Source organism: Aquarana catesbeiana, linkage group LG01 (assembly GCF_042186555.1).
Source record: "Aquarana catesbeiana isolate 2022-GZ linkage group LG01, ASM4218655v1, whole genome shotgun sequence".
In the NCBI taxonomy this organism is placed as follows: domain Eukaryota; kingdom Metazoa; phylum Chordata; class Amphibia; order Anura; family Ranidae; genus Aquarana; species Aquarana catesbeiana.
This window is the reverse complement of record NC_133324.1, coordinates 507,170,274-507,195,607: the sequence shown is the minus strand read 5'-3', so window position 1 is coordinate 507,195,607 and position 25,334 is coordinate 507,170,274. Positions and strand designations below refer to the sequence as shown.

Genomic DNA, 25,334 nt, shown 5'->3' with positions numbered 1-25,334 from the left:
ACTGGGGCAGAGATTCTGTCAGCTCTGCAGGGGCAGGCCCAGAGGTGGTTGACGCCACGTCAGCTTAAGCCAGGAATGGTGGTTTGCGACAATGGCACCAACCTCCTCTCTGCCCTCCGACAGGGACAACTGACCCATGTGCCCTGTTTGGCTCACGTCCTTAACTTGGTGGTGCAGCGGTTCTTGGGCAGGTACCCGGGCTTACAGGATGTCCTGAGGCAGGCCAGGAAAGTCTGTGTGTATTTCCGCCAGTCATATAATGCCAGTGCTCAGCTGGCTGACCTCCAAAAGGAATTTAACCTGCCCAAGAACCGCCTAATCTGTGACATGCCCACCAGGTGGAACTCAACGTTGGCCATGCTGCAGCAGCTGCACATGCAGCAGAGGGCCATCGCGACTATGACACCAGGACAGGGTCAGGGGAGGTGTTTTTTTTTTCCCCACGCCAGTGGGCCATGATCAGGGATGCATGCACTGTTCTGTCACCATTTGAGGAGGCCACGAGGATGGTGACAGTGTTCCTGCGTGCTCGCCGATCACACAGGAAGAGGACAAGGAGGAGGATTGTGTCAGCATGGAGGTGGAGCCTAGCACTCAGCATCAGCTTTAGCAGCAGTCTTCAAGGGATCATTTACAGTCTGAAGAAAAGCATGAACTTGTACGTGGCTGGGAGGAGGTGGCTGTAGATCATATCGTCCTTAGTGACCCAGAGGACTCCGGACCGAATGCCCCAGCAAACCTACACTGCATGGCCTCCCTGATCCTGCAAAACCTGCGGAAGGATCCTTGTATTTGTGGTATCAAGGAGAGGGATCATTACTGGCTGGCAACCCTCCTTGATCCACGTTACAAGGGTGAGGTTGCGGACCTTATCTTGCCGTCGCAGAGGGAGCAGAGGATGAAACATCTTCAGGAGGCCTTGCAGAAAGGTTTGTGCAATGCATTTTTCAGAGCCTGGGAGGTTACAATTTCCTGGTCCTCCTGGACAACGTGTTGCTGAGGCTTCGGTCAGTCACAGAAGGAGCGGTGGAGAAGGTGGCCGTCTGATCGATGCGTTCAGACAATTTTTTAGTCCGCAGCCCCAAGGTATGATTGCTTCCAGCAACCATCGCCAGCATCTGATTCACATGGTGCAGGAATACCTAGGGGCAAGATCAGACTTGGACACCTTTCCCATCGAAAATCTCCTGGGTTACTGGGTCTTGAGGATGGATCACTGGCCAGAGCTTGTACAGTATGCAATTGAGCTACTGGCCTGTCCTGCATCCAGCGTTCTTTCGGAACGCACATTCAGTGCTGCTGGAGGCTTTTTTAACCAATCACAGGGTGCGCCTGTCCACCGAATCGGTCGATCGGCTGACCTTCTTAAAAATTAATCAGTCTTGGATCACCAGCTACCAAGCACCTGATGCTGATGTAACCGAATAGTTTTTTTTTTTAACGTGAGATCCCTTCAAGACTGCCTATGCTAATGCTGAGTGACTATCCTGTTATGCTGGGTGACTATCCTATTCCTCCTCAATGTTCATGCTGATAGCTTGTAAGAACATTTTTGGTTCTGGGCACCGCCACCAGTGGCTAAGGCCCAATTTTTCTGCCCCTGTTTAACAGGGGCGTGTAATTACAATTTTTGATGCAATACTTTGCAGCAGGGCTCATTCCTGCGCTCCAACTAGAGTATCTGTGAGGGGTTGCAGTGTTGTGGCACCAGCACCAGTGCCTTAGGCCCAATTTTTCAGCCCCTGTTTAACAGGGGCGTGTAATTACAATTCTTGATTTAATATTTCACAGCAGGGTACGTTCCTGCGCCCACCAAGAGTAACTGTGAGGCCTTACAGTGTTGTGGTAACACCACCACACCGTCCACCACCAAAGGCCCAATTTTTCTGACCCTGTTCAACAGGGGCATGTAATTACTATTCTTGATCTAATATTTCACAGCAGGGCCTGTTCCTGCGTCCACCAAGAGTAACTGAGGGCATACAGTGTTGTGGCAACACCAACACCTAAAGCTCAAATTTCTGCAGAATATATAGGGCAGGCCCCTACTTTCAAACATCCAACTTACAAACGACTCCTACTCCTAAACGACAACAGGAAGTGAGAGGAAATCTACCCCTAGGAAGGGAAATTCTCTCCTGTAAGAATTCCCTGTTTCACTAAAAACCCCAAATTTTCAAAATCCATTTGTCAGAAAGTGAGGTGAAATCTTCTGAACAGGTGCACAGACAGCAAAACAAATGTTACAGGGCTGATGATCCTTCCCTATGTTTTCCAAAAAGCTTAAAAATAGATTTTTTGGCTGGAGCTACACGTAAAAAATGTACCAGTTCAAAATTACAAACAGATTCTACAGTCCTTGTCTTGTTTGCACCGCCTGTATACTGCTGTTCAGAGTATATAGGGCCTGGGGGCCCCACGCCTCTCCTTTTTTTTTTATTTGGGTGCGGGGTTCCCCTTAAGACCCAAAGGGGCTGGTAATGGGCTGGGGGGGGGGGGGTTCTTAATGATTTTCATCCATATTGCCGGGACCAGACATGACATTAAAGCCGCAAGCAGTTTTAAATGACTTTTTTTCCTTTAGAAATGTCATTTTGAGCAGGGACTGTTCTAAACACGGGAAACACGCGCCAATTTACAGGCATACTATAGACACCCCCCAGGCACGATATTTAAAGGAATATTTCACTTTTATTTTTTCACTTTAAGCATCAATAAAATCGCTGCTCCCGAGAAAACGGCCGTTTTTAAAACTTTTGTTTGCATTGATACATGTATCCTGGGGCAGGACCCAGGTCCCCAAACCCTATTAAGGACAATAACTTGCATATTAGCCTTTAAAATTCGCACTTTTGATTTCTCACGTTCGAGTCCCATAGACTTTAACGGGGTTCGAAAGTTCGTGCGAACTTTCGGTCCGTTCGAATGTTTTTCTCACAGACCTGTGTGTTGAAAAAACTGTTTACTAGTTTATAGTGAGTTATGATCTTCACTCGTCATAAAAAAGAACAATTTGTACATTTGATTAATTTCTGCTTTTTCAATTTTACAAAAAAAAGTCAAACATTGTCAGTTTAGACTTTGTAATAAATAATATATAATCTTACTTGAGTGTCATCATTGTCCTCTGATTGTGGTTCAAGATTTGGTGATGATGGTTGCAAGCTGGAAACTGAGGGTCTTGGGATCTCCTGATCTGATAGGAAACGTAGACTATCAAAATACCACAAATGTGGTACATCTACAGTATATCATTAGCACCTGCACCTGATTTCTCAGACTCTATTATTTTATTTAACTCTTTTTTTGAAGACGGTTCTCAAATTTGTAATGTTTTTTTTCACATAGTCCACATTAGCGTTTGGGTTCAGTCTTTGGCAGAGTTCTATCAGTCTTTTTATGGGCTTCGTGTTTTTTTTATTCATATCGCTGTATTCTTTGGATTTAATCTTCCATAGACATTAAAGTTCCCGATAAGCATCATGAAAATGGGGAAGGAAGTCTGGTGAAGTAAAACGATCTAACATTTTTCCTGGAAGAACATTTTTTTTTATCAAGTGATTTGCAGAACAATCATTGATGCATGATTCAAAACCATGCGCTCCTGATTAGATATTTTAATTAAAACTCTGATGTTCCTAAGCAGAAGGATTGCTGTGTATAGCTGTACATAATGAGGCAATGATTAATTCTGATTGTAGATTATATATAGTGTCAGTAAGCACGAAAATTATTTGAACGACAAATCTTATGTGCATAGCTACACACGATTACATAATGAGCCAACAATATTCTTGTCTGAAAAAAGTAGTGAGCATGCATGAAAATTCGTTGAACGACAATTGTTAAATCACAAAAGTTGTTCAAAGTACATATGCATATTTGTGGTTAACGAAAGTGCAAACGAAACCTCAAATCTAGCACTTAACCACTTAAGGACCGGGCCTATTTTTCAAACTTGTTTACAAGTTAAAATCTGTTTTTTTTGCTAGAAAATTACTTAGAACCCCCAAACATTTTATATATATATATATATATATATATATATATATATAATTTTTTTTCTAACACCCTAGAGAAAAAAAATGGCGGTCGTTGCAATAATTTTTGTCACACCGTATTTGCGCAGCGGTCTTACAAGCGTTTACAAGAGTTTTTTTTTTTTTTTTTGGAATAAAAATACACTTCTTTGAATTAAAAAATAAGACAACAGTAAAGTTAGCCCAATTTTTTTTATACTGTGAAAGATGGAATGGCGATAAACGTATCTTAAATCTCTATATGCAACGTTTAAAAAATTCTACAGGTTGCATTTTTTGAGTTACAGAGGAGGTCTAGGGCTAGAATTATTGCTCTCGCTGAGCTTGGAGGGATGGGGCGCATTTAAAAATTAATTTTTTTTTTTCTCTTATTTATTTTACCTTTTATTTTTTATTTTTACACTGTTATTTAAAAAAAAAAATTGTGTCACTTTTATTCCTATTACAAGGAATGTAAACATCCCTTATAATAGAAAAAAAGCGTGACAGGACCTCTTAACCACTTGCCGCCATATAGCAAAATGACGTCGGCAAAGTGGTTGTGTTATCCTTACTGGACGTCATATGTTGTCTTTCAGGATAACAAGCCACTGCGCGCCCCCGGGGGCATGCATCACGGCTATCGTTGTTGCGGTGTGTCAGTCTGACACACCGCAACTCCGATATAGGTAAAGAGTCCCTGACGGAGATTCTTTACCACTTGATCAGCTGTGTCCAATCACGGCTAATCACAGTGTAAACAGGAAAATTCGTTTATTGGCTTTTCCTCACTCACGTCTGATAGACGCGAGTAGAGAAGAGCCGATCGGCTGCTCTTCTGACAGGGGGGTCTGTGCTGATTGATTATCAGCGCAGCCCCCCCGAGGATGCCCACACTGGACCCAAATTTAACACACGTGCTCCTCATTCACACCTGAGACCTTGTATCACTAATGAGTCACATGACATCAGGGAGAGAAAATGGCTAATTGGGCCCAATTTGGACATTTTCACTTGGGGTGTACTCACTTTTGTTGCTAGTGGTTTAGACATGATGCCTGAGTGTTAAGTTATTTTGAGGGAACAGAAAATGTACACTGTTATACAAGCTGTACATGCACTACTTTACATTGTAACAAAGTGTCATTTCTTCAGTGTTGTCACATGAAAAGATGTAATAAAATATTTACAAAAATGTGAGGGGTGTACTCACTTTTGTGAGATACTGTATGAGCGAATCGTTGAGCAGAAGTGACATCCTAAAGAAGTCTCCATCCATCCTCTTCTGGTCGCCATTTTAATGCTACAATGTCGGAGGACAGAAAAAATGGTGCGGAGCAGGAGAGCAGGTCTCCTGAAATTCCTGCGATCAGGACCACCAAGCACGAACAAAGTGAAGGCATCTACTATGACATTGGAAGAAATGGTGGATATGGTGGAAGTGCTGGAAAAGAGGGACTATGATGGCAAGTGTGGGCATTGCACCAAAACCAATGCAAGAAAGGACCGCAATCTGGACCAAATTGGGAAGATGCTGCTGAGAAATCATGGAGTCCACCATTCAAAGGATCAGCTTCAGATCTGAAGCATTGTGAACAGGAATGCTATGTACACACGATAGGATTTTCCGACAACAAAACCGTGGATTTTTTTCTGAAGGATGTTGGCTCAAACTTGTCTTGCATACACACGGCCACACAAATGTTGTCGGAAATTCCGAACGTCAAGAACGCGGTGACGTACAACACGTACAACGAGCCAAGAAAAATGAAGTTCAATAGCCAGTGCGACTCTTCTGCTTGATTCCGAGCATGCGTGGAATTTTGTGCGTTGGAATTGTGTACACACGATCGGAATTTCTGACAACAAGAACCTGCTCTCAAACATTTGTTGTCGGAAATTCCGACAACAAATGTTCTATGGAGCCTACACATCGTCGGACTTTCCTTTTTCATTTGTTGTCGGAACTCCTATCCTATCGTGTATACGGCCCATTACAGTACCACAAAATCTAAAGAATTATTAAAAAAAGTAAGCATGCATTTCCTATCATCTTGCAATGTTGTACTATATGTGCAATACTGTTTTAATGTGAACTCTTTCATTGGCCATTTGGCACTTTTGTATTTCCTATTTTTGGTTATAAACTGTATTGCCATCACCAAGATGCTACAATGATTCATTTTTATGCATTACTTTGTCATACTTGAAGGATCCCTTTTGTCATTCATTTTATTTTTTTAGGGGTGTTCTGGACATTAATTCTTGGATAACACAATGCAGGGGTCAGCAACCTTTTTGCACTTAAGGGCCGGATTCAACAGGTACAGGGGGATACAGAGGTGGCTGTAGACAGGGAGAGGTACAGTGGTGGCTGTGGACAGGGAGGGTACAGTGGTGGCTGTGGACTGGGGGGGCACAGTGGTGGCTGTGGACTGGGGGTACAGAGGTGGCTGTGGACAGAGGGGTACAGTGGTGGCTGTGGACAGGGTCCAAACAATACTAAAGATGGCCCTGAATATTCCTCCTATTAGTCACTGTGTTTCATACTGTTATCTACAAAAAGTGTCTGTTATATGATAAAACTGCAGCTATATTACCTCATTAAGAGCGCCACTCAGCGCTCGTTTTACTCGCCGCCTCTCTTCTCCTCGTCTGACAATTCAGCAGGCAGGGCCGAGAATGACTTCAGTCAGGAGGGGAGGGGGGGGGGGGGGGGAGTAGAGAGGCGGCAAGTAATCTGAGCGCCAAGTGGCGCTCTTAATGAGGTAATATAGCTGCAGTTTTATCATATAACAGACACTTTTGCAGATAACAGTATGAAACATCCAATCACTTGTCCGCGGGCCAGGTGCCTGTGAATTAATCACGGGTACTGACAGGCCGGAGATTTAGCGGCAGCGGGCCGCGGGTTGCCGACCCCTAATATAATGTTCTAATTCAATTGGCAGTGAAAATGTTTTTGTTATACCCCCAACAGGTAATAAAGATAAACTGCAGGATATGTCGTACAGACAAGATAGTCAGTGAAAGAAGAAGTCCAAGTCAGCTGAGAAAAGGAAAGATGACTGTGCAACATGTCCAGGGTCTACAAAAAGGGTCGGATGAGCTCTTGCCAAGCGATATTTCAACATCTAGCGTAAAAACCAGGTAATAGTACATACTTATGAAAATAATTAGGGATTTGTCTCTCAAGAAGCAGATATGTATGTGATTACTCCTTTATTTTACAGGAATATTTTTGAAAGAAGATATACCTACTATCTCAGCCGTTGATCTTGCGTATGAGGATGACAACGTACACCCGCAGAATGAGAAGGCCAACATGGTGAGGATTCTAGGAGAACCTGATGTTACCAGCACAGGTAAAAAAGTGTAACCCTACTTTCAGTGTACTGTTTGGTGCTCTCTCTCTCTCTCTCTCTCTCTCGCCATCTCTCTCTCGCCATCTCTCTCTCTCTCTCTCGCCATCTCTCTCTCTCTCACCGTCTCTCTCTCTCTCTCTCTCTCTCTCTCTCTCTCCCCCTCTCACCGTCTTTTTCTCTCTCTCTCTCTCTCTCTCTCTCTCTCTCTCACCGTCTCTCTCTCTCACCGTCTCTCTCTCTCTCACGCCTCTCTCTCTCACCGTCTCTCTCTCTCTCTCACCGTCTCTCTCTCTCTCACGCCTCCCTCTCTTTCTCTCTCTCTCTCTCTCTCACACACCATCTCTCGCTCTCTCTCTCTCTCTCTCTCTCTCTCTCTCTCTCTCTCCCAATTCAAATAAACTTTATTGGCAGGACTAAATATTTTAGCATTGCTAAAGCAGTTGAAATTGTATAGGAAGGGGGGATAAGTAATATGAAAGGGAATAGGGGTAAGTCTGTGTAAAGGATTAAGTACTCCGTTCTTCATGTCCCTCTCAGTCTGTGACACGCTGTCACATATTGGGCAGCTATTTTCACCATTGGCTCCTCTTCTCCTAGTAGAATAAAGAGTTTCCTCTTCTCTTCTATAGAATTGAAGTCGGGGTTGAGAGCGGAGAGTCTCTGGAAGTGAGAATCTTGTATATAATCCCTTATAATCCCCTCCAAGAGCTTGCATACTACAACCTCTGGCAAAAATTATGGAATCACCAGTCCCTGAGGATGTTCCTTCAGTTGTTTATTGTTGTAGAAAAAAAGCAGATCACAGACATGGCCAAAAACTAAAGGCATTTCAAATGGCAACTTTCTGGCTTTAAGAAACACTAAAAGAAATCAAGAAAAATAATTGTGGTGGCCAGTAACAGTTAAATTTATAGAACAAGCACAGGGAATAAATTATGGAATCACTCAACTCTGAGGAAAAAATTATGGAATCATGAAAAACAAACAAACAAAATAACACTCCAACACATCACTAGTACTTTGTTGCACCACCTCTGGCTTTTATAACTGCTTGCAGTCTCTGAGGCATTGACTTAATGAGTGATAAACAGTACTCTTCATCAATCTGGCTCCAGCCTTCTCTGATTGCTGTTGCCAAATCATCTTTGCAGGTTGGAGCCTTGTCATGGACCATTTTCTTTAACTTCCACCACAGATTTTCAATTGGACTGAGATCCGGACTGTTTGCAGGCCATGACATTGACCTTATGTGTCTTTCTTCAAGGAATTTTTTCACAGTTTTTGCTCTATGGCAAGATGCATTATCATCTTGATAAATGACTTAATCATCCCCAAACATCCTTTCAATAGATGCGATAAGAAAAGTGTCCAAAATTTCAATGTAAACCTGTGCATTTATTGAAGATTTAATGACAGCCATCTCCCCAGTGCTTTTACCTGACATGCAGCCCCATATCATAATTGACTGTGGAAATTTGCATGTTTTCTTCAGACAGTCGTCTGCATAAATCTCATTGGAACGGCACCAAACAAAAGTTCCAGCATCATCACCTTGCCCAATGCAGATTCGAGATTCATCACTGAATATGACTTTCATCCAATCATCCACAGTCCACGATTGCCTTTCCTTAGCCCATTGTAACCTTGTTTTTTTGTGTTTAGGTGTTAGAGATGGCTTTCTTTTAGCTTTTCTGTATGTAAATCCCATTTCCTTTAGGCGATTTCTTACAGTTCGGTCACAGATGTTGACTCCAGTTTCCTCCCATTTGTTCCTCATTTGTTTTGTTGTACATTGTCTGTTTTCAAGGGATATTGCTTTAAGTTTTCTGTCTTGATGCTTTGATGTCTTCCTTGGTCTACCAGTATGCTTGCCTTTAACCACCTTCCCATGTTGTTCGTATTTGGTCCATGTTTTAGACAAAGCCGACTGTGAACAACCAACATCTTGTGCAACACTGCGTGATGATTTACCCTCTTTACCTACATACTGACAAGCAGATTTATCTGATGCAGGTGTTAGTGTTTGTAATGAAAATTTACAGGGTGACTCCATAATTTTTTCCTCAGAATTGAGTGATTCCATAATTTATTCCCTGTGCTTGTTCTATAAATCTAACTGTTACTGGCCACCACAATTATTTTTCTTGATTTCTTTTAGTGTTTCTTAAAGCCAGAAAGTTGCCATTTGAAATGCCTTTAGTTTTTGGCCATGTCTGTGATCTGCTTTTTTTCTACAACAATAAACAACTGAAGGAACATCCTCAGGGACTGGTGATTCCATAATTTTAGCCAGGGGTTGTATTGATGTTAGGCTAACTGGTCTGTAATTCCCAGGGATGTATTTTGGGCGCTTTTTAAATATTGGTGCTAAGTTGACTTTTCTCCAATCACCTGGTACCATTCCAGTCAGTAGACTGTCAGTAAAAATTAGGAACAATGGTCTGGCAATTACTTGACTGAGTTCCCCAAGTACACTTGGATGCAAGCCATCTGGTCCCGGTGATTTATTAATCTTAAGTTACCCAAGTCTAATTTTAATTCTGTCAACTGTTAACCATGGAGGTGCTTTCTGTGATGTGTCATAAGGATAAACATTGTGGTTTTCACCCCCCAATTCCCTCGTCAATACCTTCGCCATCTCCCCATCCTTTGTAACCAGATGTCCTTCCTCATTCTTTATGGGGCCGATATGGTCTGTCCTCCCTTTTTTTTTACTGTTTACATACTTAAAGAATTTCTTGGGATTTTTTGCGCTCTCCTCTGCTATGTGTCTTTTGTGTTCTATCTTAGCCGCCCTAATTGCACCCTTACATTTTTTGTTGCATTATTTATAAAATCTAAATGCTGATGATGATCCCTCAACCTCGTATTTTTTGAAGGCCTTCTCCTTTGCTTTTATATGCATTTTTACATTGGAGTTAAGCCATCCAGGACTTTTGTTCGCTCTTTTCAATTTATTACCCAATGGGATGCATTGGCTAATGCCCTTATTTATTATGCTCTTAAAGAAAACCCATCTCTCCTCTGTGTTCTTTTTTTTTTCTTAAGATTTTATCCCAATTCATGTATTCCCCTTATGTTTCCTATTTGTGTGATTTATACTGAAGCCAATTGACCTGTGATCTCTGTTTCCTAAATTGCCCCATATTTCCACATCCGTGATTCTGTACTGTTGGTAATCAGTAGATCCAGTAACGCTCTATTTCTAGTTGGTGTGTCTACCATCTGAACCATTAAATTGTCCTGCAAAACATTTAGGAACTGGCGAGCCTTAGACAAATGCGTGGTTCCCTCCGCCCAGTCTGTCTGGATAATTAAAATCCCCCCATTATGATAACGCTTCCCATCTTTGCTGCTAATCCAACTTGTGATAGGAGATCCATCTCCCCCTCCTCCCTCAGGTTAGGGGGCCTATAGCATACTCCCAGTAATATTTTCCCCTTAGCTTCATCCCCTTAGAGCTCTACCCATAAGGATTCCACCTCCTCCCTAGCCCCCTTAGTGATGTCATCTCTCACATTCACTTGTACATTATTCTTTATATATAGTCCTTTTCCCTTCCTGTGCTAGCATTGAGGTCTCCATCAGGGATTGGAAATGGATGACTTCACTTTGTAGGACCTCACAGGTCTGGTCTAAAATATGGGGACTGAGAGGCGAGGATGGAGCTGCTTATTCTTATCCAGATGTGGTTCTCTCCTTTTTTGATTTCACTGATGTTCTCATGTAGCTCCTCCTTATATCAAACTAGTATTCCAACTGAGCACAGACCCTATTTGGTGTTTTTATCCTTCTGTGCTGGGACAGAGAATTCTCTATAGCCAGTAGGTACTAGAGGTTCGTCCTGTGCCCGGGTCCATGTTTCCAGGAGGATTTGTATGTCCGTCTCATGTAGTCTTTCTTTGAAATCTGGATCATTTACTTTGGATCTGAAGGCTGAAGCTTTCAGACCCTGGATGTTCCAGCTACTGATTACTAATGATGTCATTTTGTGTTTGTATACCTTTTAAATGAGTAAATTTCTCTCTCTCTCTCTCTCTCTCTCTCTCTCTCTCCATGTCTGTGTGTGTCTCTCTCTCCCCGTGTCTGTCTGTCTCTCTCTCTCTCCCCATGTCTGTCTCTCTCTCTCTGTCTCTCTCTCTCTCTTCACAGAGCAGGTAAGTACATCATGCCTGTCAAACTCCTTAAATACTAGGAACGACATCTAAAGTGAGCGTTCTGTTTATGAAATGTTTGTCTCAATATGTTTCTGCATGTGTAGAGGGTGCCTAAATTTTTTTTTTCTTTTCTTACAGCTTCAGAGCTCTCAATCAACAGTATGACAGCCAACAAGCTGGCGAGTTTCTTGATACACTGCCGCAGTGACCTGGAAAACATCAAAGAAAACATATCTGCCCTGCAAAACAAGCTAATGGATGTCATTGAAATCCTGTCACGAGTGGTTTCATTTATATTGTTCGTACCCTTTGTTTTAAAGGGGTTGTAAACCCTCATGGTTTTTCACCTTAATGCATTCTATGCATTAACCACTTGCTTACTGGGCACTTAAACCCCCCTCCTGTCCAGACCAACTTTCAGCTTTTAGCGCTGTCGCACTTTGAATGACAATTGCGCGGTCATACAACACTGTACTCAAATGAAATTTTTATCATTTTTATCATTTTTTCCCACAAATCAGAGCTTTCTTTTGGTGGTATTTGATCACCTCTGCAGTTTTTATTTTTTGTTAAAAAAATTGAAAGACCGAATTTTTAAAAAATAAAATTATATATTTTTTATATTTTGTTATAAAATTTTGCAAACAGGTAATTTTTCTCCTTCATTGATGTACGCTGATGAGGCGGCACTGATGGGTGGCAGTGATGGGCACTGATGAGTGGCAATAATGGGCACTGATTGCTTACACTGATGGCAGCACTGCTAGGTGGCACTGATTGGCACTACTGGTGGGCATTGATAGGTGGCACTTATGGGCATTGATAGGTGGCACTTGTGGGCATTTATAGGTGGCACTGCTGGGCACTGTGGGCACTGGCAGGTGGCAATGGCAGGTGGCACTGGCAGGCACAGATGAGGCAGATGTGCCTCCTTCCTCTTCGGGACCGATGTCCCTTTAACATAAGCCGGTGATCGGCTTTTTTTTCTCCTCACGCTGTCAGCATGAGGAGAAAAAAAAAACGATTACCGAGCTTTTGTTTACATCATGTGATCAGCTGTCATTGGCTGACAGCTGATCACATGATAAGGGGCCGGGACTCGGCCCCTTACTCAGATCTGTGATTACCCGAGTCTCCGTGACTCGGCGATCACAGCGCACGCTCCGCACGCCCTGCAGGGTGTGCGCGGGGCGCGTGCATCGGGGAGGATGTCCTATGATTCAAGGTGAAAACCATTCTGTATTGCTGCAGCCCCCCGGCCCCCCCCGTCTTAAATACCTGAACGCTGTCATCCTCCGTCCGGGAGTGAGAACACCATCTCTAGCTGGTGTCTCGTGTCCTGATTGGATAGATTGATAGCAGCGCAGCCGATGGCTCCCACTGCTGTCAATCAAATCCAATGAGGCGGCTCCGGGGGGCGGGGCCGAGTCCTGCATTCTGTGTGAATGGACACAGATGCGGGACTCGGGAGCGCGCCTGCACAGGTGTCCACCAAGGAGAGCGCTTCTCCAACGTGGACACTCGATGCGGGGAGGAGCTTCCAGCGCTGCTGAGGGACCCCAGAAGAGGAGGACCGGGGCCACTCTGTGCAACGCGGACTGCACAGTGGAGGTAAGTATTACATATTTGTTATTTTAATAAAATTAAAACAACGAGGGTTTACAACCCCTTTAAGAATGTCTGCATTTGTATATTTTTGATTTATGTTGACCATGTTGGTCTGACACACATTGTTCTTGTTTTAAAAAGATAGATATAACTACCTTGTTTGCTGACATGAAAAGACAATTTAAATTTCCCTTTTTAATTTTTTTTTCTTCAAATACATGTTATCAATGTTGATGATCCAATTATTTTGGTGCGGATCAAAAATTGAAAATTTCCTATCAAATACTTACCGTAATTTTCCTTTCCTGATGGACTCCATGGCAGCATACGTATGGGTTAACCCCACCTCCTCTCCACCCCTATAGGACCCCACTCCCATACATTTTTGATCAGAGCCAGAGGCTGCATTCCATAACTATCCTACTCATGACACTGGGAGGGAACTCCTGCTGCCATGGAGTCCATCAGGAAAGGAAAATTACAGTTAGTATTTGATAGGAAATATTCAGTTCAGGCAGACTTCATGGCAGCATACGTATGGGAACTAACTAGCCATACACCGTTTGGGCGGGAAATGCTGAACCAAAGGCTTTAATTTGTACCATCAACAGACAGGACCTTTAAGAAAAAATTAAAGCGGAGTTCCGGCCACAGAATTTAAATTTTTTTTTTAATAGGCATCCCATCATAATGCATTAATAACAAAAATAAAGTATATATATATATCTTTGCTAGTGGCTAAGACTTCTATCCTTTTTTTCTACTTACGATTTATAAAATCCTCTTCTGGCTGTTGGCATGATGATTGCCTCTTCCTGGATTAGCGATGGAAAGGTGCATGGCGTAATGCTGATTGTTTACCAAGTTGCCATAACAACGGGCGGCGACGGAGGAAGGTCCTGCCCCGTTGTTATGGCAACCTAGATAGATCCGCCTTAAATCTCCTCATTTCCTGTTGGGAAATAACGTGATTTTTTGACACATCCCTGCCCACTGACTCCTGGGAAATGATGACTCACATTTCCCAGGAGCACAGGCGAGGGAGGAAGTGATGCGGAGCCCTGTGGACCCAGAAGTGGCATATTAGGAGCCACCACATAGCAACAGGGCCTTTCTGGTGAGGAAAAAAATGTTTTTCAATCCAAATGTTTTTTATTACTAGTAAAGGACTGTGAAAATGTAAAAATGTTTTTTCAGGGTGGAACTCTGCTTTAACAGAGAAGCAGACTTTACACAAAAATGAGCCATAAATGTATTGATTGAGGAGCACAAGGCCGCCCTACAGATTACATTGGGAACCACATGCTGCAAAGCTGCCCAAGATGTAGACACACTCCTGGTTGAGTTAGCGGTCACCACCTCCAAAGGAGCCAAGCCCTCTGCTCTGTGAGCCTGTCGGAAGGCCTGGACAACCCATGCCACAATCAGCCTAGATGAGGCACGTTTCCCTTTGTTCTTTATGGCAAAAAGAATGAACAGGCATTCTAAAAGCCTGAAGGAAGCTGTAGCTTGTAGATATAACTTCACAATATCTGAGAGATTCCTAGAACCAAAGAAAAGGCAATCTTATACATAGTTAATGTGGGAACAATATTAGTGTAAAGCAACAACCTCATATACATTTTGACACAGGTGGCTGTTCTTCTCTTTTTTTTTTTTTTTTTTACACTTCCTCATAGTAGCACAGAAGTCAGATCACTGTTTTGTAAAAGAAACGGCACTGCTGAGAGTCAAACTCAGGATTCCCCGTTTACTAGATAGGTGCTTTTACAAACTAAGTCACAACGCAACCTCTCACATGTCTAAAGGACGCATGTTAGTACTCTAAAGGTTGGCAAAACAATTTCTTGGTTCCCATGAAGGACTTATGTATCCTTGGCAATTGATTCAAGCATAATTAACAGCACCACTTGCTCTGCAAAGACTATTAAGAAAGGTTCTCCATGATCAATGCTTCCGTTTCTGAGGATTTTTATGCTGAATGACAGCCACGAGAAAGGTGGACTTGACAGAGGTCCTAAATGGGGACAGTCCTAGTTTAATTCCTGAGAGGGAGTCAAGAACAAGAGGAAGGTTCCATTTGGTAAGCCTCTGCTTACTCCCTTAAAGAATTGTCGGACAGACGTATGCTGACCGATGGGGCCAGATTTAAATCTGACAGGAGGAAGCCCAGAATATTTTGAACTTCAGGATCATTACATGATCTGTCAGCACCAGACATGTATTGCACAAACTTTGACCAGATTCTCCCATAAACTTTGTTAGTGTTCACTCTCCTGGTATTCATGAGAGCGAAGATGACCCTGGAAGAGCAGCCGAAGACATAGGGTTGCCATCTGTAGGGGATTCACCCGGACAGTCCGGGTTCTGAATCATCTGCCCAGTTTTCAGGCTCTCTGAAACCCGGACAGACCATTCAGGCAGGAGGAGCTCCATTAGCATATTTGTCACTGTGGAGACAGCAGCAGTGCTACTGCTTCTCCATAAATACACTGTGCTGGTGTGTTTGTTAGAATCTAAAGCTCATTCCTGCCCCCCCCCTTCAGGCTCCTGCAGGGTCTCTCTTATCAGTGACTTAACGTCCCCCACCCCCCCTCAGATCATTAGTGCGGTGTGCTTAGAGAACCTGGGAGGCAGAGCTAAGGAGGAGATCATGTCAGGAGGAGTAGATAATGTCGGGCTGGAGCTGCTCCACACTACATGCAGGGAAGAGGTGAGCTGAGAGTTTTTGTCTGAGTCGCCTAGGGTGAAAAGCTGACAGGATTTGTTTTGCAGGAGTTGCTGTGAAGGGTTAAGGTGACAGGAGGATAGATCTGAAGTGTGTCTGAACAATATCTTCCAAGCCTCACACCTCTGTCTATACAAACATCCCCCGTCCTCAGTCCAGATAATGTGCAGTAATTTATGACCATTCACTAATAGGGATGGGCCGAACACCCCCCAGTTCGGTTCGCATCCAGAACATGCGAACAGACCGAAAGTTTGCGCGAACATTCGAACACCGTTAAAGTCTATGGGACTCGAACGTGAGAAATCAACAGTGCGAATTTTAAAGGCTAATAAGTTATTGTCCTAAAAAGGGTTTGGGGACCCGGGTCCTGCCCCAGGGGACAAGTATCAATGCAAAAGAAAGTTTTAAAAACGTCCGTTTTTCCGGGAGCAGTGATTTTAATGATGCTTAAAGTGAAAAAATAAAAGTGAAATATTCCTTTAAATATTGTACCTGGTGGGTGTCTATAGTATGCCTGTAAAGTGGCGCGTGTTTCCCGTGTTTAGAACAGTCCCTGCACAAAATGACATTTTTAAAGGAATAAAAGTAATTTAAAACTGCTTGTGGCTTTAATGTAATGTCGAGTCCCGGCAATATGGATGAAAATCAGTGAGACAAAACGGCATGGGTACCCCCCCCCCCCCCAGTCCATTACCAGGACTTTGGGTTTTGTATGGATATTAAGGGGAACCCCGCACCCAAATTAAAAAAAGAAAAGGCGTTGGGCCCCCAGGCCCTATATACTCTGAACAGCAGTATACAGGCGGTGCAAACAGGACAGGGACTGTAAGTTTGTTCTTATGTAAAATCTGTTTGTAATTTGGAACAGGTACATTTTGTAAGTGTAGCTCCAGCCAAAAAATCTATTTTAAAGCTTTTTGGAAAACACAGTTAAGGGTTATCATCACCCTTGTAACATTTGTTTTGCCGTCTGTGCCCCTGTTCAGAAGATTTCACCTCACTTTCTGTCCCAATGACAATTGGATTTTGAAAATTTGGTTTTTTTAAGGGAAACAAGGATTGGTGATAAATCAGTGGAGGTGACACATTTTTACCATATTAACTCTTACAGGAGAGAATTTCCCTTCCTAGGGGTAGATTTCCTCTCACTTCCTGCTGTCTCCCTTCGTTTTTAAGTAGGAGTCGTTTGTAAGTCAGATGTTTGAAAGTAGGGGCCTGCCCTATATACTCTGCAGAAATTTGGGCCTTAGGTGTTGGTGTTGCCACAACACTGTAAGCCCTCACAGTTACTCTTGGTGGGCGCAGGAACGGGCCCTGCTGTGAAATATTAGATTAAGAATTGTAATGACATGTCTCTATTGAACAGAGTCAGAAAAACTGGGCCTTTGGTGGTGTGGTGGTGTTGCCACAACACTGTAAGCCCTCACAGTTACTCTTGGTGGGCGCTGGAAAGGGCCCTGCTGTGAAATATTATATCAAGAATTCTAATTACATGCCCCTGTTGAACAGGGTCAGAAAAATTGGGCTTTAGGCACTGGTGCTGGTGCCACAACACTGCAACCAAACATAAAACAGCAAAGTGACTTTATTCTTTATACTTTATATGCGACTTTATATATGGGATTTGGCTACACACGATTTACCAAGTATTTCTATGAATTAGGACTGCGCCACACCCACACACTAACCCTTCACTTACCTTCTGTTTTTTCCACCTTGGTGGAAATCACATTTGTGGAGGCAGCAGTCCTTTATGCGATTTCTTCCATTGTTTCCATTTTTTTTCCATTTTCTCCACTTTTTTCTCCACTAGGACAACGTTACACCTACACACTCCAAAGGGGGTCACTTTGCTGTTTTATGTTTGGTTTTATTTTCGTTGAATTTTTTATTTGCAATTTTGGTTTATGCGACTTTACATATGGGATTTGGCTACACACAATTTACCAAGTATTTCTATAAATTAGGACAGCGCCACACCCACACACTAACCCTTCACTTACCTTCTGTTTTTTCCACCTAGGTGGAAATCACATCTGTGGAGGCAGCAGTCCTTTATGCGATTTCTTCCATTGTTTCCATTTTTTTCCAATTTTTTTTCCATTTTCTCCACTTTTTTAATTTTCTGTTCCGTTGCGCGGATACACCACTCATATTTCATTACAACACTGCAACCCCTCACAGATTCTGCTGTTGAGTGAAGGAACAAGCCCTGCTGTGAAATATTAGATTTAAAAATTGTAATTACGCACCCCTGTTAAACAGAGGCAGAAAAATTGGGCTTTAGGCACTGGTGCTGGTGCCACAACAATGCAACCCCTCACAGATACTCTAGTTGAGTGAAGGAACGAGCCCTGCTGCAAAATATTACAGCAAAAATTGTAATTACGCACCCCTGTTAAACAGGGGCAGAAAAATTGGGCTTTAGGCACTGGTGCTGGTGCCCAGAACCAAAAATGTTCTTAGAAGCTATCAACATGAACATTGAGGAGGAATAAGATAGTCACCCTGCATAACAGGATAGTCAGTGAGCATCACCTTAGGCAGTCTTCAAGGGATCTCACATTCATAAAATAATTATTCGGTTACATCAGCATCAGGTGCTTGGTAGCTGGTGATCCAAGACTGATTCATTTTTTGGAAGGTGAGCTCATCAACCGAGTTCGTGGACAGGCGCACTCTGTGATCAGTTACAAAACCTCCAGCGGCACTGAATGTGTGTTCCGAAAGAACACTGGATGCAGGACAGGCCAGTAGCTCAATTGCAAACTGTGCAAGCTCTGGCCAGTGATCCATCCTCAAGACCCAATAACCCAGTGGATTTTCAGTTGGAAGGGTCTCCAAGCCTGATCTTGCCCCTAGGTAGTCCTGCTCCATGTACAACAGACGCTGGCGATGGTTGCTAGAACCGATCATACCTTGGGGCTGCAGACTAAAAAATTGTCTGAATGGATCGGTCAGACGGCCACCTTTCTCCACCGCTTCTTCTGTGACTGACCGAAGCCTCAGCAACACGTTGTCCAGGACCAGGAATTTGTACCCTCCCAAGCTCTGGAAACACGTTGCCCAAACCTTTCTGCAAAGCCTCCTGAAGATGTTTCATCCTCTGCTCCCTCTGCGACGGCTGGATAAGTTCCGCAACCTTACCCTTGGATAACGTGGATCAAGAAGGGTTGCCAGCCAGTAGTGATCCCTCTCCTTGATTACACGATTCCGAGGGTCCTTTCGCAGACTTTGCAGGATCAGGGAGGCTATGCAGCGTAAGTTTGCTGAGACAATCGATCCGGAGTCTTCTGGGTCACTAAGGATGACCTGATCCGCAGCCATCTTGTCCCAGCCACGTACAAGTCCATGGGTTTCTGGGGACTGCAAACGATCCCTTGAAGACTGCTGCTGATGCTCAGTGCTAGGCTTCACCTCCATGCTGACACAATCCTCATCCTCCTCCTCTTCCTGTGAGATCGGCAGGCCTGCAGGAATACTGTCTGGATAAAGGGGACCTTGAGAGGTAAGGAAGTTCTCCTCTTCCTCCCTCTATTCTGCCTCAAGTGCCCTGTCCATTATTCCACGCAGCATGTGCTCCAACAGGTAGACAAGAGGGACAGTATCACTGATGCATGCACTGTCACTGCTCACTATCCTCGTGGCCTCCTCAAATGGTAACAGGACAGTGCATGCATCCTTGATCATGAGCCACTGGCGTGGCGAAAAAAAGCCAAGCTCCCCTGACCCTGTCCTGGTGCCATACTCACACAGGTACTCGATGATGGCCCTCTGCTGCATGTGCAGCCGCTGCAGCATTGCCAACGTTGAGTTCCACCTGGTGGGCATGTCACAGATGAGACGGTTCTTGGGCAGGTTGCATTCCTTTTGAAGGTCAGCCAGCTGAGCACTGGCATTATATGACCAGCGGAAATGCCCACAGACTTTCCTGGCCTGCCTCAGGATATCCTGTAAGCAAGAGGTACCTGCACAAGAACCGCTGCACCACCAAATTAAGGACGTGAGCCAAACAGAGCACATGAGTGAAGTGTCCCTGTTGGAGGGCGGAGAGGAGGTTGGTGCCATTGTCGCAAACCACCATCCCTAGCTGACGCTGGCGTGGCATCAACCACCTCTAAGCCTGCCCCTGCAGACCTGACAGAATCTCTGCCCCAGTATAGCTCCTGTCCCCTAAGCAGACCAACTCAAGCACCGCATGGCATCTTTTTGCCTGAGTGCTTGCGTAGCCCCTTGAACGCCTACGGAGTACCGCTGGTTCTGAGGACAAATCTGCACAGGAAGAGGCCATAGAGGAAGAAGAAGAGGAGGGGGTGGAGGAGAGAGGTGTGGCAGAATTACCACTACCAGCATTTTGGAGACATGGTGGCGGAACAAGCTCCAACAATACTGCACCCTGTCCTGCATCCTTCCCAGCTGCCAGCAGAGTCACCCAGTGGGCCGTGAAAGGTAACGTCCCTGTCCATGCCTGCTGGACCATGAGTTAGCGGTAATATGCACCTTACCACTGACCGCCCTGTCCAACGAGGCCAAGACATTGCCTTCCACATGTCAGTAGAGAGCTAAAATTGCCTTACGAGAAAAAAATTGGCGTTTGGGAACCTGCCACTGAGGTACCGCACATTCCACAAATTCTTGAAAGGGGCAGAGTCTACCAGCTGAAAAGGCAGCAGTTGGAGTGCTAGCAATTTAGCCAAACTAGCATTCAGCCGCTGAGCATGTGGATGGCTGAGACGGAATTTATTTCGCCGGTTTAGCAACTGGGGTAGGGAAATTTGCCTGCTACAATTGGACGTTAGTGTAGCCATAGCAGATTGCCCGCAAGTACTTGGCACACCTAATTCTACACCTTCATTCCTGTCAGTGCTGGTTTCTAAGAGGAATGAAGGTATAGTGGGGTTGGAGATCCCAGCTGATGAGGAGCAAGGAGAGGTCCACCTTGTTCTTTGGTGTGGGTATTTTAAGTACTGTTGCCAACGGACTGCATGGGAGCTCGACATATGTCTGGTCGAGCATGTGGTGCCCAAGTGGCTGCTGTTTTGGCCACGCTTGATACGCTTCAGACATATGTTGCAAACAGCAACAGTGCGATCTGCTGCACACGTCTCAAAAAAGGCCCACACCAAAGAACTTTTGGAAAAACGTGCAGAGTCAGCAGCGCCCTGCACATGCGGAGCTCTGTGGTGTGATGCAGTCGGTTGGCTGCCCTTAAGCTGGCCCCTGGAGGGCATCCTGCCTCTTTGGAGATGTGCCTCCTCCTCCTCCTCTCTTCTATCAGGTACCCACGTAGAGTCAGTGACCTCATCATCCTCTCCCTCCTCGCCACTGGAGCAAACCTGGCAGTATGCTGCATCTGGGGAAACATGACTGCCAGTTTCTTGTCCTTTTTGGGCACCCCCTCTTCCCTCTGGGCTCACATTACTGCCTTCATCCTCAACCTGGGTACCATCATCAGAGCCTTCAAAACACTGCGCATCCTCCTGCAGCATGTACCCTACACTGTGGTCAAACAGTTCGGGGGACTCCTCAGGGCATGATGGTGGAACTAGGGAAGGAGTGACTGATGACATTGAGCCGATGGAAGAGGCCACTTTGGCAGCTGCATTGGCAGACAAAGTACCCTGAGCCTGGGTGACAGAGGATGAGGAGGATGAGGAAGGCTTGGTCATTCACTCTACCAACACTTCTGCATGTTGTGGCTCAACACGGCTAGCTGCTGAAAAAAAGGACAAGCGTGCCCCACGGCCATGTGCTGAGGATGCACCGTGCCCACGACCAGCACTGTTTGATCTAGACACAGAGCCTGCTTGCCCTCTTTTAGTGGCCTGTGAGAGTCTGCTTCTCCTTGGTGGCCTTCCAGACATACTGTACAATTAGATTAGCAAAATAGCGCCTGAAGTTTACGAAAAACAGTACACCAGGAATGGCCTACAGTAAGGTATAGGCTTGGCTGGACTACAATGCAGTAGATATATATTTTATGAACTGCAGCTCAGTGAGTCACCTGCCTGGCTGAAAGTGTCTTTGAACACACACTCAGGCAATGTCCTACAGTCAGGTGTAGGCTTGGCTAGACTATATATATATATATATATATATATATATATATATATATATATATATATATATATACACACACAAGCCTGTATATATATATTAAATGCACTGCAGCTCAGTGAGTCACCTGCATGGCTGAAGTATACTAGAAACAATACACCAGGAATGGTCTGCAGTGAGATGAAGCTAAATTGAATACAGTGTATATATACATATATACAAAGCCGGGATATATATATATATATATATATATATATATATATATATATATATATATATACTAAATACACTGCAGCTATCTGTCTGACTATATATATATATATATATATATATATATATACAAAGCCGGGGTGTGTGTGTGTGTATGTATATGTGTGTATATATATATATATATATATATATATATATATACTAAATACACTGCAGCTAACTGTCTCGCCCGCCTGCCTGAAGTATATTAGCGACAGTACACCAGGAACGGTCTGCAGTGAGATGAAGCTAAACTGTATACAGTGTGTGTGTGTGTGTGTATATATATAAAGCCAGGATGTATATATACTAAATACACTGCAGCTAACTCTCTCGCCTGCCTGCCTGAAGTATATTAGCAACAGTACACCAGGAACGGTCTGCAGTGAAATCTAGCTCTAACTGTATACAGGATATGGATATATATATATATATATATATATATATATATATATATATATATATATATATATATACACACACACAAAACCGGGATGCATATATATACTAAATACACTGCAGCTATCTGTCTCGCCTGCCTGCCTGAAGTATATAGCAACAGAACACCGGGAATTGCCTGCCTGCTCAAACTAAATGAAATGACACTCTCTCTGTCTCTCTTTGAACAAACGCCACCAACACACTACACGAGGCCGACGTGCGGGCGGCCTTATATAGTGTGGGGTGTGTACTTAACCCCCTGAGCAATAATTGGCCACAGGCACCCTGCCTGTGGCCAATTATGGCTCTCTTCGCTGACTGCGCTGTGATTGGCCAAAGCATGAGGGCCATAGTGCATGCTTGACCAATCATCAGCCAGCAATGCACTGCGATGACGCAGTGCATTATGGGCCGTGACGCGCCACTCGGATTTGGCGTGAACGGGCCATAATGTTCGAAATTCGTCAAATGAGCAAACGGCCGATGTTCGAGTCCCCCACCATCCCCTCCACACTACTCTCCTATACATACTACCCCTAACATCCCTTCCGCACTCCTCTCCTATACATACTACCCCCACCATCCCCTCCGCACTCCTCTCCTATACATACTACCCCCACTATCCCCTCCGCATTCCTCTCCTATACATACTACCCCCACCACCCCCTCAGCACTCCTCTACTATACATTCTTCCCCCACCATCCCCTCCACACTCCTCTCCTATACATACTGCCCCTATCATACTTACCACACTCCTTCTGCCACACTGCATGTTGTATAGCTCGGTGCCTCTAAGCTTCAGCCTGCCACATTAATGTTGGCTCCCATGAGACAACCATCTTTAAACCTGGGGGACCCCATGATCTTCAATTGCCTGGAGGCCCCATGAGTTATCAGTCCACCCCTGGCCCAGGCTGTGGCTACCCAGCAGGGTTGCTCACTGCAATTGTAAGCCAAGAGTGTCAGCTTTGTTGACTCTGATGTAAAGGGGGACTCTTGTGATTAACTCCATATGATTAGAAATGTTATTTAATCACAAAATATATGTATAGTGTATACTACATGAATACATAAAAATTGCCTTGCATTGTACAGAGGTAATGAATTTAATGTACTACTGAAAAAAAAAAAATTGCAGTGCGCTACAAATGTGTTCGGGTTTGGCTTGAAGAAAAGGTGGCAACCCTACGAAGACCCCCAATCTCAAAAACCAGACCATCAGACGCCACTGTGCTGGACATGGAAGTAGAATTCACCCAGTGACAGAGGGTCTGGCCTGAGGGGAAGGAGCTCTGGGTTCGGGTAGCTGAGCTGTGCTAGCAAGGGGGACCATGGCCTATTTGGCCAATAGGGCATCACTGCCTCTACCTCCACAACCTCTGTTCTGAGTCTTCATAGAAACCCAAGGATGACTGGAACTGGAAAAAACGCACAGGTCCCGCTGCATTTCCAATGATCCGTCAGGGCATCTGTCTTAAAGCCTTGGAGATACCAGCCCCACGTATAATATTTCTCAAACTTCTTGTTGCACAGGGAGGCGAACAGATCGACTTCAGGACTGAACCCCAGGGACAAAATCCACCTGAAGACCTCCACATGGAGAGATCATTCGTTGTCCAATTGGACTCTGGAAAGAAAGTCCATTCAAATATTCTGAACTTCAGGGACATAAGTCACTGAGATGTTGGCTAGATTCTTCTGAGCCAGAGGCATAATTGGCTTGTAGGGTGCAGAAGGCTGTCCATAGTTTCCGAATGTTCAGCACAATCTTGTGAAGCTGACAGCCCCACCTGCCTTGAGCTATCCCCGATAGGAAGTAAGCCCCCATCCTGCATTGCTGGCATCGGACGTGATTGTGAACCAGGAAATGGGGCAATGGAATGGCAAATTAGTACGTTTCTCCATTGCAGCCACCAGGGACTCTCTCTCATGACTGAGGTTATGTGGATGACCTGAATTCTGTTTCCTGGCTCCCACTGCTGGAGAAACCCCTTCTGAAAGGGCCACATTGTCCAGAGCATCCACTTGACCATTGGATCCATAGACACCATAGTGCCGATAATTTTAGACGCTCAAAGGTGGGAAGAAGACAGGGCCAGATGTATTCTGTTTCAGATCATTGGCATCCAGAGGCAAAGCAATAGTCCTCTTAATTATATCAAACTGAGCCCCAAGGTACACAAGAGCCTGAGTGGGCTTCAGGTGGCTCTTTTCCAGATTCAGCAGCCAGCCGAATTTGAGGAGTATTGAACAGATCCGAGCTCTTGGCTCCAGCAGCTGCCCTATATCTTGGGATAGTAGGAGAAGGTCATTCAGGTAATGATGCAGGCATATGCCCTTTGTTTTGATAAAGACTATATCAACCAATAAGACTTTGAAAAACATGCCGGGCGATATTGAAAGCCTGCATGGTAGACAAGTGAGCTGGAGATGGTCTTGACCTACGGTGAACCGAAGAAACTTGTGGAAGACTTCTACAATGGGCATATACAAGTAAGCATCTTTAGGTCTATGGAAACGAGCCAGTTGTCTGGCTGGAACACCTAGAAATCAGGGACAATGACTCCTTTTGATGAAAATTGTTTTAGGTGCGGGAGGTCTATAACCGGCCTCTGCACGTCGTTCTTCATGACCATAAAGGGGGGCAAGTACATGTCCTGAAATCTTCTGCATTCTGGGATTGGCACAGCAGCACCTTGCGACACC

The 25,334-nt window shown here is 44.4% G+C and overlaps 1 protein-coding gene across 11 annotated transcripts in view; it reads right to left on the bottom strand.

Annotated features, from left to right (window-relative positions):
- Nucleotides 1–25,334, bottom strand: part of LOC141103671 (acetylgalactosaminyl-O-glycosyl-glycoprotein beta-1,3-N-acetylglucosaminyltransferase-like) — a 408,494-nt gene that overhangs the window by 195,846 nt on the left and 187,314 nt on the right. The window contains exon 1 of one of the 11 annotated variants that reach the window (XR_012235355.1): nt 17,884–18,353. The exons of 9 other annotated variants lie outside the window; for them this stretch is intronic. The gene's annotated coding sequence lies outside the window, so the exon portion shown is untranslated. Of the gene's footprint in view, nt 1–3,107; nt 3,239–17,883; nt 18,354–25,334 lie in introns of those variants that run through there. One more of the 11 variants, XR_012235356.1, reaches the window with a different exon arrangement.